At 40.0% G+C, this 15,867-nt stretch overlaps 1 pseudogene; it reads right to left on the bottom strand.

Moving 5' to 3' along the window:
• Positions 1 to 2,597: 2,597 nt before the first annotated feature.
• Positions 2,598 to 3,324, bottom strand: LOC126082449 (olfactory receptor 50-like; annotated as a pseudogene).
• Between the last annotated feature and the right edge of the window lie 12,543 nt (positions 3,325 to 15,867).

Below are 15,867 nucleotides of genomic sequence, written 5' to 3'. Positions count from 1 at the left end.
ACATTCTTCTCCATTGCTCACGGATCATTCTCCAGGATAGACCATATTTTAGGCCACAAAGCAAGCATCAACAAATTCAAAAACATCAAAAAATACAAATCATTCTTTCTGACCACAACACTCTGAAAGTAGAAAGAGCAAGAAAAAAATCTAATAAATGGAAACTAAATAACACCTTGCTTAAAAACTACTGGGTGATAGAAGAAATTGAAGATGAAATTAAAAATTTCCTAAAATCAAATGAGAACAAAAACACAACATACCAAAACTTTTGGAACATAGCAAAAGCAGCACTGAGAGGTCAATTTATAGCAATAAATGCACACACCAAAAAAGAAAAAAAGGATAAAAATCAAAACAGTAACCATACGACTTGAAAGATTATAAAAAGAGCAGCAAAGGAAGCCCACACCAGGAGAAATAATAAAAATTAGAGCAGAAATAAATGAAACAGAGAACAGAAAAACAATGGAAAGAATCAACAAGGCTAAAGGCTGGCTTGTTGTAAGAATTAGTAAAATTGACAAAACATCGCCCAGTTGGCAAAAGAAAACAGGAGAAGATGCAAAATAACCTGAACAAGAAATGAGATGGGTGACATTATAACAGAACCAACTGAAATAAAAAGAATCATAACAGAACACTACAAAAAATTGTACTGCAATAAATTTGAAATCTAGAGGAAATGGACAAATTTCTAGAAACAGACCACCTACCTAAATGGACACAAACTGAGGTAGAAATCTTGAACAGAACCATAACAAAAGAAGAAATTGAAGGGGTCATAAAAAATAAAACTCCCAAGGGAAAAAAAAGCCCTGGTCCAGAAAACTTCACTGGAGAATTCTAACAAACATTCAGAGAAGAGTTGACACCAATTCTACTCAAACTATTCCAGAACAAAGAAAAGGAAGGAATACTCCCAAATTCATTAAATGAAGCCAGCAAAACCCTAATACCAAAGCCAGGCAAGGACACCACTGAAAAAGAAAACTACAGACCAACAGCCCGAACGAATATAGATGCAAAAATTCTCAACAAAACAGTAGCGATTAGAATACAACAGCATATCAAAAAATAATAATAATACATCACAACCAAATGAGATTCATACTAGGCATGCAAGGTTGGTTCAACATCAGAAAATCCATTAACGTAATCCACCACATAAATAAAACAAAGGAAAACTATCACATGGTCATATCAGTCGATACAGTGAAGGCATTTGATGAAGTCAAACACCCATTCCTGATAAAAACTCTTAGCAAAATAGGAATAGAAAGTGTTATGGATTGAATTGTGCACCCCTTCCACCCCCCCAAATATGTCATCTTGGCTAGTCCATGATTCCCAGTATTGTGTGATTGCCAACCATTTTTCATCTGATGTGATTTTCCTATTTGTTGTAAATCCTACCTCTATGATGTTAATGAGGTGGAATTAGTGGCAGTTATGTTAATGAGGCAGGGCTCAATCTACAAGATTAGGTTGTGTTTTAACTCAATCTCTTTTGGACTCCAGGTCCCTACACTGAGAAGCTCCTCGACCAGAGAAGATTGATGAAAAGGATCTTCCCCCCAGAGCCAACAGCGAGAGAAAGCCTTCCCCTGGAGCTAGCACCCTGAATTAGGGTTTCTAGCCTCTTAAACTGTGAGACAATAAATTTCTTTTTGTTAAAGCCATCCACTTGTGGTATTTCTGTTATAGCAGTACTAGATAACTAAGACAGAAAGGAAACTCCTCATATAATAAGGTAATTTATACAGGTAGTTTATTAGGAAGGTAATTCCAGGAAGAACCAATAAGAGAGTGGGAATCTAAGACATGGAAAGGTAAGTAATCAATACAGTGTATGGTAATAGTAAGTTACCACTGAGGGGAAATGGGGTTCAGACCACTGAGACATGGTCTTCTTAGAACATGAGTCAGAGTTTTCCCTCCCAGTGTGTAATATAACTGGCATTTGTTTCCACCAGCTCCTAATTGTCCTTGACTAAGAGATTCTTCTGGAGCCATTAAATCCCTGTCCCATCTGAACTGTCCGAGAGCAGACAGAGTTTGCCCCTGTTCTTAGAAGTGAAATAGTTCTCGGGCAGAGAGTCATAGGTATTCTCTGTAAGAAGTCATCCTCATGGACAAGGATTGTGAATCTGCAGGAATATGAAATATGTATCAGTTAACTTTGTGAACGGAATTAACCCAAAACATTGTGGATTAAAACAACAATCTGTTTATTTGCTCACATTTCTATGGGTCAGCTGAGCAGTACTAGACTGGGCTGAATTGTCTGCAGCTAGATGTTCTAAAAAGTCTCTCTAACAACTGTAGGGCTCACTTAGTATGGCCAGGATAACTGGAACACTGGGAGCCCCTCTTCCTATGGTCTTTCATTCCCTATTAGACTAGCATGTGTTTCTTCACTGTGCAGTCTCTGGGCTTCCGAAGGGTGAACTACTATGCGTAGCTCTTTTCAAGATTTTTAACATGTTTCCTAACATCTCATTGAGCAAAACAAGTCACAACACCTACCTAAATACAGCACAAACTATGGCGATTATGTTCTTCCATTGAGTATGTTTTCCAGAGCTCCTTTTATGTCACCAACTCCTCAAAAGATAGTTAAGGAACTTAGCATAGGAGTACCCAGAGTGTATAATACAGCCACAATGACATTCTTGTTTTACTGGATGGAACACAAGAATGGAGTTACTGGATGAGTGGAAAATGTACAATCCAATAATTGCACCATAGTATAGAGACACCACAGAGGGGTGGGAGCCACAGTTGGACAAGTCTTTGCAAATTCCCTTGGTTGAGGGGACTTTCAGGATGGTGGACCCGATGAGACCATAAGAGACCAGAATGTGTTTGAATGGAAGGGTAACGACCTCCACCCCCACAGTGAGGATAACCAGCTCATTGATTGAGGTGTCTGAGTTGGACAGCTTAAGTAAGGCAGAAAGGTCACAGAAGAAGTGGGGAAGAATGTCTCCACAGAAAGAGAGATGAGCCAGGAGCAGGTGTGCAGTAGAGCACTGACAAAGGATAAGGCCCAGAACACAATTACTAGCAGGAAACGCAGGCTCTGACTCATGATAGCGGCATAGTGGAGGGGGTGACAAATAGCCATGTACCTGTCATAGTCCATTGAGGTGAGAAAGAAGCTATCATATCACCAAAAAATAAGAAAAAATACACCTGGGAAATGCATCCAGCATATGAGACAGGCTGACTTTGTGTCTGCATGTTCATTAGCATCTTTGGTGCTGTAACTATTGGGAAGGAGATGTCAGTGAAGATCAAGTGGCTGAGGAAGAAATATATGGGGGTGCAGAGTCAAGAGTCCAGCCAAATGAACAGGATAATGAGCAGATTTCCCAGCTCCATGGTGAGGTACATGCCCAGGAACAGGGAGAATTATATGCCCTGCTCCTTTAGCCTGATGGGGAGCCCCAGGAGGAGGAATTCAGACACAAGCTCTGTTTATACCTCCTCATCCTTTTCTTCTCTTCTCCTGTAGATGGAAAAAGGCATGACAATGTGAAAAAATAAGAAACATTATGATGATCATGTAATGAGAACATGTATTTGAACTTCTCAGTGTATGAATCTTAAATATCTCATGTGTTTTGCTCCATGAATGAGAGTCAGTAACAGTCTGACTATGGGCTATTATGAGTTCACCTAGAAATCAACAAAAGCTCTTTTGGAGGAAACATGAAACACATCACAATGATTTATCAGATCAGACCACATTCAAACCTGAGATTAAGAATCTAGGGTGCAAGGCTAGGTAACTGTCAGTTGTTAGGAAGATTATTAAATAGAAGTTTTTAAAAAATTGCCATCGAGTTCATTCCAACTTATGCTGATTCCATGTGTTACAGAGTAGAACTTCACTCCATAGGGTTTTCAAGGCTATGATCTTTCAGAAGCAGATCACCTGTCCTTTCTTCTGAGACACTGCTGGTAGGTTCACAGTGCCAAACTTTCAGTTAGAAACTGAACACAGACTACAAGAGGGAGAAAATCTAATTGGTCTGTTGCTCTCCTTTAATTTCTCTCTTCCTATTATTCTCTCACACTATTGGGTTAATGTTTTATTTCAATGGGTTGCATAGGATAAGACAACCCAGTGGGCTGCTCTGCATCTCCCAGAAATCCAGATTTGCACACATGGTGAGAAACACTGTAAGTAACTAGCCAAGGCAAGGACATTAAGGACAGGAATCTATGTCAACAACACAAAAGATCTAGTGGCATACCTTAGTGTATAGCCATCAGTTTTTCATTAACAAAATTCTTTCCCACTCTTCAACATTTTCAGTCTACCATCACTCTTTCTATGGAAATTTTTGTGGAATAGGGATAAAAAATCTAATTTCTCTTCCAAGTTCCTACCTTATTTTTTCCCTCGATTCAAACCAGAGTCCTTTTGTTCAAGTCTTCAGCACACCAGAAAAGTCATTGGCTTTTCCAGTCCCATTCTGGAATTGTCAAAGAAGAAGCTCTTTGTAAGTGTTTGTCTAACCTATATTACCAAATAACACTTATCATTTTCCCATGATCTTATCCTGGCTTTTACACCGATGACTCACATCTGATATTTTTCTTAAAGTATATGTCACATTTCTGCTCTGCTAGTAGTATCTATCATTTCCTTCTCCTTCTGTGTCAGGTCCATTAGTCTTAGACTTACATATGTGAATCTTTACAAAATAAGAAGTAGGAACATGATGGTTGTAGCTTCTGGAAAACAGAACACGTGTAATATATAAGGACTACTAATCAATCTCTGGTCATTCTCTGGTAGATGAGAGATGCCTCACTGTAGGAGTTCTCAGTCATCCACGGGGTTAAGTAAAAATTCCATTATCTACAAATTTTCTCAAACTGACTGAAGTGATGTCTAAAATTCCTAGTTATTCAGCCCTCTACATTAAAGAACTTGTCTGTAACTGGTGTCATTGAATTGTACAAGTGAAAAATGTATTGGCAAATGTTGTGTGACCTATGTTTTTACAACAAGAAAAAAATATTATTGGCTTGATGGTTTTACCTGAGAAGAATTGAGTTTCAATAGTCAATAACATGTTAGTATCCAGTTAATAACAATCAATATGCAAATTAGCTACCTGATTGGCATTAATTTTGTCTCTATTTTTTTCCTATTTCAAAACATATTACAAATAGTAGCATAATTCAATATTAATTTACAATGGGAAAATATAGGATGAATTCATGGAAATGGATGGCAAGTTATGCGCATTTACCATTTTAATATATATTGTCAAATTACAAGAGGCTAAGGTGGTAAAGAAGCCTGACCCAGAATCCTGCAAAGCAGGTACAGCCTCTAAAAAAAAATGTTGCATTAAAACAAGAAGAATTACCAGTTCCCAATCAGACAAGGTAGATATATTCAGTCACTCCTGTTCACAGTCCCTGATTGGCTGGGGTTCTACCTTACAAAACACGCAGACGCCCCAGGGGGGAACCCCACCCCCCACACTCCAAACTCCAAATTAGAGACTAACAGCAAATAATTGCTTCATTTGCCCTGGCTCTCATTGGGGGATGAACTGTTTGTTGATAGCAGGCAACAGGAGAGTTCACCCTTGGAGGAATAATGGTAATAACCTCAAAGCATCTACTAGGAATTTTGTGATTCATGGAGGTTTTTGTCTTTTCAGTTTACATTGGCAACAACTGAGCTGGAGATTGACTGTGTGAACCCCAGATCTCTTTCTTCTGAATCCCATGCTATTTCAAGAACACCGGTAACATTTTGTACCATTTTTGCCATCTGAACTAAAGAGTGAGCAAACTTGGAGGCATAGCCCAAGTGGCACTATAGGCAGAAGCACCATGCCATTTGTCCGTCTGCAGCAAAGACTTGAAAATCTAAGTAAAACAGTTATAACTGGGAGGGGGCCAAGATAGCTAACTGTCAGAAGTTTCTGCTGAACCCTCTTGCAACAAAGACCCCCCCAAAAAAACAAGTGAATCGATTACATATATGGCAATCTATGAATTCTGAGCATCAAACACAGAACTAAGGAACTGACCTGAGTGACAGGGAAGAGAAAGATGTTGCAGAAGCTGTGACAAGTTGTGCCCACGCAGAGCCTCAGCCTTGGCACCATTCTGTAGCACAAATGTGGGGGGCTGATGGTAGTTTCCTGAGACACAGCCTGTTCAGCAAAAGAAGGCAAGCAAAGTGGTGCACCCCTGACCCTGTGGCATGTCTACAGAGGGGATGGCTGGGAGTTTAGGAAGATGCTGCTTCAGTGAAAAAAGGCAAACAAAGCCCTGACATCCTGACCCCCTGGTGTGACAGCCGTGGGTCTGGCTGCAGGGTTTACAAAAAGCTGCTTCAGCTAAAGGAGGCAAGTGTGGGATGCAGCCCTAACCCCCTGGGGCAATCTTGGCAGGAACCTAGCCAGCTCACACAGGCTATACACACCTCTGGATTCTGAGATGAAACAGCACTCTCGGTACAAGATAAGTGATTTTGTCTAACATACCATGTGAATCTTATACCTCTTTCTTTTGCAAGTACTGCCTCCTATCTATCTGATCCCTCCCCACTCTACCCCAACTGGCTTCATTAGCAATTGAATTCCCTGGGCCTGAGATAGAATGTGCCACACTCTCTTGGCCTGGGAGAAGGAGCAAATTAACAAACAGGGGAAAAATACTTTCCAGACTCCCCTAAACTGGAAGCTCAGAGCAGAAGTGGCTCCAGTCCAGGCATAAGCGATCCACAGACTTTGGCTTTCACCCGTACATGGAACCAGGTGGGTATTATAATGCAAGAGCAAATCTGTTAGAGGTCTAACTGTAATTGTTTCAGCTGTGTGGTGGAGAGGCAGGTTTTGGAGGTTTGATACCACTCTCCCTATTAAACAGAGTCCTCACCTATCTACAACAGGGATCTGAGGGCTGAGACTCCATTCACACCACCTAGCCACCTGCAAAACAGGTCTGAGGATAGTGATGCCTACCAGTCTTTACAAGTATAAGCACTGGGTGCCTAAGGTACAGCTACAGAGCCCACCCACCAGAGCACTCTAGAGAACAGAGATGCTTCTTCCTCACTGACACACGGGGGAAGGCTGTCAGGACCCTGTCCTCCTCAGAGCATGACCCACTGCCACTACCAGAAACAAGCACATCCAACCATCACCAATACTCTTCTAAGATAGTTGGTGAGAGCCTACACCACACGCTAGGTAACCAACTAGGTAAATCAATGAGCTGAATCGATACAAGAATAGTGAATGGACTCACAGGCTCATATACCTGGTAACAGCTCTAACTATCTGTCACAGGACATTAGTGCTTCAAAGGCTCCAATAATCAAGTTAGCACACTCTAGTAGCTTATTTGGGTATATTGAAACAAAATAAAGCAAGAAGATAGGACACAGTGAGCAAACATAAAATAAATTATTACAATAACTTATTGATGGCTCAGAGACAGCAGTCGATATCAAATCACATAAAGAAGCAGGACATGATTGCTTCAACAAACTCCCAAAACAGAGAATCAAGGACTCTCCCAGATGAAGATGTATTCCTGGAATTGCCAGATGCAGAATACAAAAGATTAATACACAGAATGTTTCAAGACATCAGGAACAACATCAGGAATGAGATCAGGCAATATACAGAAAAAGCCAAGGAACACACAGATAAAGCAGTTGAAGAAATTAAAAAGATTACTCAAGAACATAATGAAAAATTTAATCAACTGCAAGAAACCATAGAGAAACAGCATTCAGAAATTCAAAAGATTAACAACAAAATTACAGAATTAGACAACGCAATAGGAAGTCAGAGGAGCAGCTTTGAGGAACTGGAATGCAGAATTAGAAAGATGGAGGATAAGGCACTTGGCATCAATATAGTTTAAGAAAAAAAAATCAGATAAAAGAATTAAAAATTGAAGAAACCCTAAGAATCATGTGGGACTCTATCAAGAAGAATAACTTGTGAGTGATTGGAATACCAGAGCAGGGAGGGATAACAGAAAATACAGAGAGAATTGTTGAAGATTTCCTGGCAGAAAACTTCCCTGACATTGTGAAAGATGAAAGGATATCTATCCAAGATGCTCATCGAGCCCCATACAAGGTAGATGCCAAAAGAAAGTCACCAAGACATATTATCATCAAACTTGCCAAAACCAAAGATAAACAGAAAATTTCAAGAGCAGTCAGGGATAAGCAAAAAGTCACCTACAAAGGAGAATCAATAAGAAGTTTGGACCACTCGTCAGAAACCATGCAGGCAAGAATGCAATGGGATGACATATATAGAGCATTGAAAGAGAAAAATTGCCAACCAAGAATCATATATCCAGCAAAACTGTCTTTCAGATATGAAGGTGAAATTAAGTCATTTACAGATAAACACAACCTTAGGGAATTTGCAAAAACCAAACCAAAACTACAAGAAATACCAAAGGGAATTCTGTGGTGAGAAAATTAATAATATCAGATAGCAACACAACACTAGGAAACAGAACAGAGCAACCAGATATCAACTCAGGCAAGGAAATCACAAAAATAAAGTTAAGATAAAAAAAAAAAACTCAAAACAGGGAATCAGTGATGTCATTAGGTAAAAGATGACAATAATCAATAAAGAGGGACTAAATAAAGTAAGCATAGATCTTCCATATGAAGAGGAAATCAAGGCAATATGGGGAGTTACAACTTAAGTTTATACTTAGAAAAATTGGGGTAAATATTAAAGTAACCACAAAGAAGACTAACAATCCCACACTTCAAAATAAAAACCAAGTTAAACATAAAGATTCAGCAAAAACAAATTCAACTACAATGAAAAAGAGGAATACGCAATTTACAAAGAAAAGCTTCTCAGCACAAAAAAGTAAGTGGAAAAATGAAACTGTCAACAACACACACAAAAAGGCATCAAAATGACAGCACTAAACTCATACCTATCCATAATTACGCTGAATGTAAATGGACTAAGTTCACCAATAAAGAGACAGAGAGTTGCAGAATGGATTAAAAAAAACATGATCGAACTATATGCTGCCTACAAGACACATCTTAGACTTAGAGACACAAACAAACCAAAACTCAAAGGATGGAAAAAAATATATCAGGCAAACAACAATCAAAAAAGAGCAGGAGTGGCAATATTAAATTCTGACAAAATACACTTTAAAGCTAAATCCACACAGAGGATAAGGAAGGACACTATATAATGATTAAAGGGACAATTTACCAGGAAGATATAACCATATTAAATATTTATTCGCCCAATGACAGGGCTGCAAGATACATAAAACAAACTCTAACAACACTGAAAAGTGAGATAGAGAGTTCCACAATTATACTAGGATACTTCAACACACCACTTTCAGTGAAGGACAGGACATCCAGTAAGAAGCTCAATAAAGACATAGAAGATCTAAATGCCACTATCAGCCAACCTGACCTCATAGACACATACAGAACACTCCAACCAACAGTTGCAAACTATAATTTCTTGTCTAGTTCTCATGGAACATTCTCTAGAATAAACCACATATTAGGTCATAAAGCAAGCCTTAGCACAATCCAAAACATCAAAATATTACAAAGCATCTTCTCCAAACATAAGGCCATAAAAGTAGAAATCAATAACAGAAAAGGCAGGGAAAAGAAATCAAACACTTGGAAACTGAACAGTACCGTGCTCAAAAAAGACTGGGTTATAGAAAACATTAAGGATGGAATAAAGAAATTCATAGAATCCAATGAAAATGAAAACACTCTCTATCAGAACCTTTGGGACACAGGGAAAGCAGTGCTAAGAGGTCAACTTATATCAAATACACACATACAAAAAGAAGAAAGGGACAAAATCAAACAACTATCCCTTGGAAACTCTATGTGGCAGTTCTACTTTGTCCTATAGGATCACTATGAGTCGGAGTTGACTCGACAGCAGTGGGTTTGGGTTTTTCTTATCCTACGACTAAAGCAAATACAAAGAGAGCAACAAAAGAAACCCTCAGGCACCAGAAGAAGGGAAATCATAAATATTAGAGCACAATTAAGCGAATTAAAGAACAGGAAAACATCAGAAAGTGTTAATAAGACCAAAAACTGGTTCTTAGAAAAAATTAACAAAATTGATAAACCATTGGCCAGATGACAAAAGAAAAACAGGATGGGAAGCAAATATCTCGAATAAGAAATGGTATGGGTGATATTACAACAGGCCCAACTGAAATTAAAAGAATCATATCAGATTACTTTGAAAAATTGTACCTTAAATTTGAAAACCTAAAAAGAAATGGATGAATTCCTAGAAATACACTACCTACCCAAGCTAACACAAACAGAGACAGAGCAACTAAATAGACCCTTAACAAAAGAAGGGATTGAAAAGGTAATCGAAAAACTCCCAACAACAACAACAAAAAAATCCCTGGCTCTGACAGCTTCGCTGCAGAGTTCTACCAAACTTTCAGAAAAGAGTTAACGCCACTACTACTGAAGGTATTTCAGAGTATAGAAAAGAATGGAATACTCCCAAACTCATTCTATGAAGCCACCATATCCCTGATACCAAAACCAGGTAAAGACACCACAAAAAAAAGAAAACTACAGACAAAATTCTAGCCAATAGAATTCAACAACACATCAAAAAAATAATTCAACATGAAGAAGTGGGATTCACACCAGGTATGCAGGGATGGTTCAACATTAGAAAAACAATTAATGTAAGCCATCATAGAAATAAAACAAAAGACAGGAACAACATGATTTTATCAATTGATGCAGAAAAGGCATTTGAAAAGGTTCAACACCCATTACCAGTAAAAACTCTCAGCAAGATAGGAATAGAAGGAAAATTCCTCAACATAATAAAGGGTATTTATACAAAGCCAACAGCCAACATCATCCTAAATGGAGAGAGTCTGAAAGCATTCCCCCTGAGAAAGGGAATGAGACAAGAACGTCCTTTATCACCACTCTTATTCAACATTGTGCTGGAGGTCCTAGCCAGAGCAATTAGGCTAGATAAAGAAATTGGTAAGGAAGAAGTAAAATTATCTCTGTTTACAGGTGACATGATCTTATACACAGAAAACCCTAAAGAATCCTCAAGGAAACTACTGAAACTAACAGAAGAGTTCAGCAGAGTTTCAGAATAGAAGATAAACATACAAAAATCAGATGGATTCCTCTACACCAACAAAAAGAACATCGAGGAGGAAATCACCAAATCAATACCATTTACAGCAGCCCCCAAGAAGATAAAATACTTAGGAATAAATCTTACCAGAGATGTAAAAGATCTATACAAAGAAAACTACAAGACCCTACTTCAAGAAACCAAAACAGACCTACCTAAGTGGGAAAACATACCTCGTTCATGGATAGGAAGACTTAACATTATAAAATGTCTATTCTACCAAAAGCCATCTACAGATACAATGCAATTCCTATCCAAATTCCAAAGGCATTTTTTAATGAGATGGAGAAACAAATCACCAACTTCGTATGGAAGGGAAAAAGACCCTGACCCTGAGTAAAAAAAAAAAAAAAAAAAAAGTAAAGCATTACTGAAAAAGAAGAACAAAGTGGGAGACCTCACTCTACCTGATTTTAGAACCTATTGTACAGCCTCAGTAGTCAAAACAGCCTGGTACTGGTACAACAACAGATTCATAGACCAATGGAACAGAATTGAGAATCCAGACATAAATCCATCCACATATGAGCAGCTGATATTTGACAAAGGCCCAAAGTCAGTAAATTGGGGAAAAGACAGTCTTTTTAACAAATGGTGCTGGCATAACTGGATATCCATCTGCAAAAAAATGAAACAAGACCCATACCTCACACCATGCACAAAAACTAACTCAAAATGGATCAAAGACCTAAATATAAAATCTAAAACCTAAAATGATAAAAAATCATGGAAGAAAAAATAGAGACAATGCTAGGAGTTGTAATACACGGCATAAACAGTATACAAAACATTATTAACAATGCAGAGGAGAAACCAGATAACTGGGAGCTCTTAAATATCAAACACCTATGCTCATCCAAAGACTTGGAAAAAGTTTTTAGCTATGACATTTCCAGTCAGGGCCTGATCTCTGAAATCTACATGATACTTCAAAAACTCAACTACAAAAAGACAAATAACCCAATTAAAAAAGGATATAAACAAGCATTTCACTAAAGAAGACATCCTGGCTGCTAACAAATACTTGAGGAAATGCTCACAATCATTAGCCATTAGAGAAATGCAAATCAAAACTACAATGACATTCCATCTCTCTCCAACTAGGCTGGCATTAATCCAAAAAACATAAAATAATAAATGTTGGAAAGGTTGTGGAGAAACTGGAACACTTATACACTGCTGGTGGGAATGCAAAATGGTACAACCACTTTTGAAAGCGATTTGGCGCTTCCTCAAAACAATAGAAATAGAACTACCATACAATCCAGCAATCCCACTCCTTGGAATATATCCTAGAGAAATAAAAGCCTTTACACGAACAGATATATACACACCCATGTTCATTGCAGCACTATGTACAATAGTGAAAAGTTGGAAGCAACCAAGGTGCCCATCAATGGATGAATAAATAAATAAATAATGTTATATTCACACAATGGTATACTACACATCGATAAAGAACAATGATGAATCCATGAAACACTTCATAACATGGAGAAATCTGGAAGACATTACACTGAGTGAAATTAGTCAGTTGCAAAATAACAAATATTGTATAAGACCAGTATTATAAGAACTCGAGAAATAGTTTAAACAGAGAAGAAAACATTCTCGAGGGTTAAGGGAGTGGGGAGGGAGGGAGGGAGGGAGGCAGAGGGGTATTCACTAATTAGATAGTAGATAAGAACTATTTTAGGTGAAGGGAAAGACAACCCACAATACAGGAGAGGTCAACACAACTGGACTAAACCAAAAGCAAAGAAGTTTCCTGAATAAACTGAACACTTCGAAGAGCAGCGAAGGAGGGGCAGGGGTTTGGGGACCATGGCTTCAGGGGACATCTAAGTCAACTGGCATAATAAAATCTATTAAGAAAACATTCTGCATACCACTTTGGAGAGTGGCATCTGCGGTCTTAAACGCTAGCAAGCCGCCATCTAAGATGCATCAATTGATCTCAATCTACCTGGAGCATGGAAGAATGAAGAACGTCAAAGACACAAGGTAACTATGAGCCTAAGAGACAGAAAGGACCACATAAACCAGAGACTACATCAGCCTGAGACCAGAAGAACTATATGGTGCCCAGCCACAACCAATGACTGCTCTGACAGGGAACACAGCACAGAACCCCTGAGAGAGCAAGAGAGTACTGGGATGCAGACCCCAAATTCTCATAAAAAGACCAGACTGGGACTAGAAGGACCCTGGAAGTCATGGTCCCCAGATCTTCTGTTAACCAAAGACAGGAACCATTCCTGGGCCAACTCTTCAGACAGGGATTGGACTGGAATATGGGATGAAGAATGATACTGGTGAAGGACAGACTTTTTGGATCAAGTAGACACATGAGACTGTATTGGCATCCCCCATCTGGAGGGGAGATGAGAGGGCAGAGAGGGCCAGAAGCTGCCCGGATGGACATGAGGAGAAAGAGTGGAGGGAAGGAGAGTGCTGTCTCATTAGGGGGCGAGCAATTAGGAGTGTATAGCAAGGTGTGTATAAATTTTTGTATGAGAGACTGACTTAATTTCTAAAACTTTCAGTTAAAGCACGATAAAAATTAATTTAAAAAATAACAGATACAAATGCCAACTTGGAGCCCAAAGCATCAAATGAAGGAATAAAGAACTCAGTGAAGCACCGAATGGAAGAAGAAACTGACAGAGAACGAGGAGAACTATGGAGTGGAAGTCCCCTACGAGCTAACTCGGCACAGATTCACCATCTTGGACGATAGCCACCAAGGACCATGGATAGGGAGTATGGGAAGGCAACTTCACAGAGCTTCCAACAAGAGACAGAACATCCAGTAACCAGGTGTCTTAGTCATCTAGCACTGCTGTAACAGAAATACCACAAGTGGATGGCTTTAATAAACAGGAATTTATTTCCTCACAGTGCAATAGGCTAAAAGTCCAAATTCAGGGCGTTGGCTTCAGGGGAAGGCTTTCTATCTCTGTCGGTTCCAAAGGAGCATCCTTGTCCTCAAACTACCCCGGTCAAGTAGCTTCTCAGATGCAGGCACCCCGGGTCCAAAGGACACGTTCTGCTCCTGGTGCTGCTTTCTTGGTGGTATGAGGTCCCCAGACTCTCTGTTCACTTCTTTCTTTTGTATCTCAAGAGATTGCTTCAGGACACAATCCAAACTTTTACGTTGAGTCCTGCCTTACTAACACAACTGCTGCCCATACTCTCTCATTAACATCATAGAGGCAGGATTTACAAAACATAGGAAAATCACACAATACTGCAAATTGTGGCCCAGCCCAACTGATATGCATGTTTTTTGGGGGGCATAATTCATTCCATGACACCAAGGATACACGCTTTCCCATCCCCTCCCCACCCTTCTTCCCTGTATGCAGCCTGTGCCACTTCCCAACAGGCAGGGTCACTTGGCTGTATAGACACCAGCTCATTGCCACCCAAGTCCACCCCCCCAACAGCTGATTTCACCAGCACCAAATTTTGCTGTTGTTGTTGTTATGGGGGGGTTGTTTGTTTCTTTTCTCTCTCTCTCTCTTCCTTCCTATCCTTTCTCCCACCCAGCTAGCACTGTCTGCCACCTCCTACTCTTCTTGATGGGCTATGCTGCACCATTCGTCTACAGAGCCACCGTCAAGGCCTCTCTGGCTCTGTGCTTCCCCCACTGGCTGGCTCCCTCAGGGACTGCTTTTTTGTTTCTTCTCTCTCCTTTCTTTCCTTTTCTTTCTCCTCCCCACCTAGCCCTATGTGTCATCCCCATCCCGTCTCAACAGGCTGTGCCACACCACTCAGCTAGAGAGCCACTGACACAGGCCCTCCCCAGGTTCCTGTGCCACCCCCACTGGCTGGCTCCTTCAGTGTCATATTTTGTTTTTGTTTCTTCTCTCCCTATCCCTTCCTTCCTTTCCTTTCTCTTGCCCACCTAGCCCTTTGTGCCGTCTCCACCCCTTCTCAAAGGCCCATGTCACACCACTTGGCTAGAGAGAGCTACTGGCATACAGTTTCCCCAGGTCGTAACATCTCACCAGCCAGCTCCCTCAGCACCATATTTTTGTTTTGCTTTGTTTTTTTGTTGTTGGTTTTTGTTGCTGTTGTTACTGTTGCTTCTTCTCTTTCTCCCTCCCTTCCTTTCTTTCTCCTGCCCAGCTATCCCTGTGTACCACCCCCACCCCTTCTCAATGGGCTGTGCTGCAGTGCTCACCTGAAAAGTCCCTGGCACATGGCCTCCCCGGGTCTGTGCCACCCCCACAGTTTGGCTTCTTCAATACCATATTTTTTGCTGTTGTTTTTGCTTATTTTATTTATTCTCTCTCTACCCTTTCCTTCCCCCACGTGTCTGTTTGTCATACTGTGGGGGCTTACGTGTTGCTGTGAAGCTGGAAGCTATGCCACAGGTATTCAGATACCAGCAGGGTCACCCACGGAGGACAGGTTTCAGCTGAGCTTCCAGACTAACACAGACTAGGAAGACAGACCTGGCAGTCTACTTCTGAAAAGAATTAGCCAGTGAAAACTTTACAAATAACAGCAGAACACTGTCTGATATAGTGCCAGAAGATGAGCCCCCCAGATTGGAAGGCACTCAAAAGACAACTAGGGAAAAGCTGCCTCCTCAAAGTAGAGTCAACCTTAATGACGTGGATGGAGTAAAGCT

Source organism: Elephas maximus, chromosome 9 (genome assembly GCF_024166365.1).
Source record: "Elephas maximus indicus isolate mEleMax1 chromosome 9, mEleMax1 primary haplotype, whole genome shotgun sequence".
In the NCBI taxonomy this organism is placed as follows: domain Eukaryota; kingdom Metazoa; phylum Chordata; class Mammalia; order Proboscidea; family Elephantidae; genus Elephas; species Elephas maximus.
The sequence above is the reverse complement of the archived record's forward strand: the minus strand, read 5'-3'. Positions and strand labels throughout refer to the sequence as shown.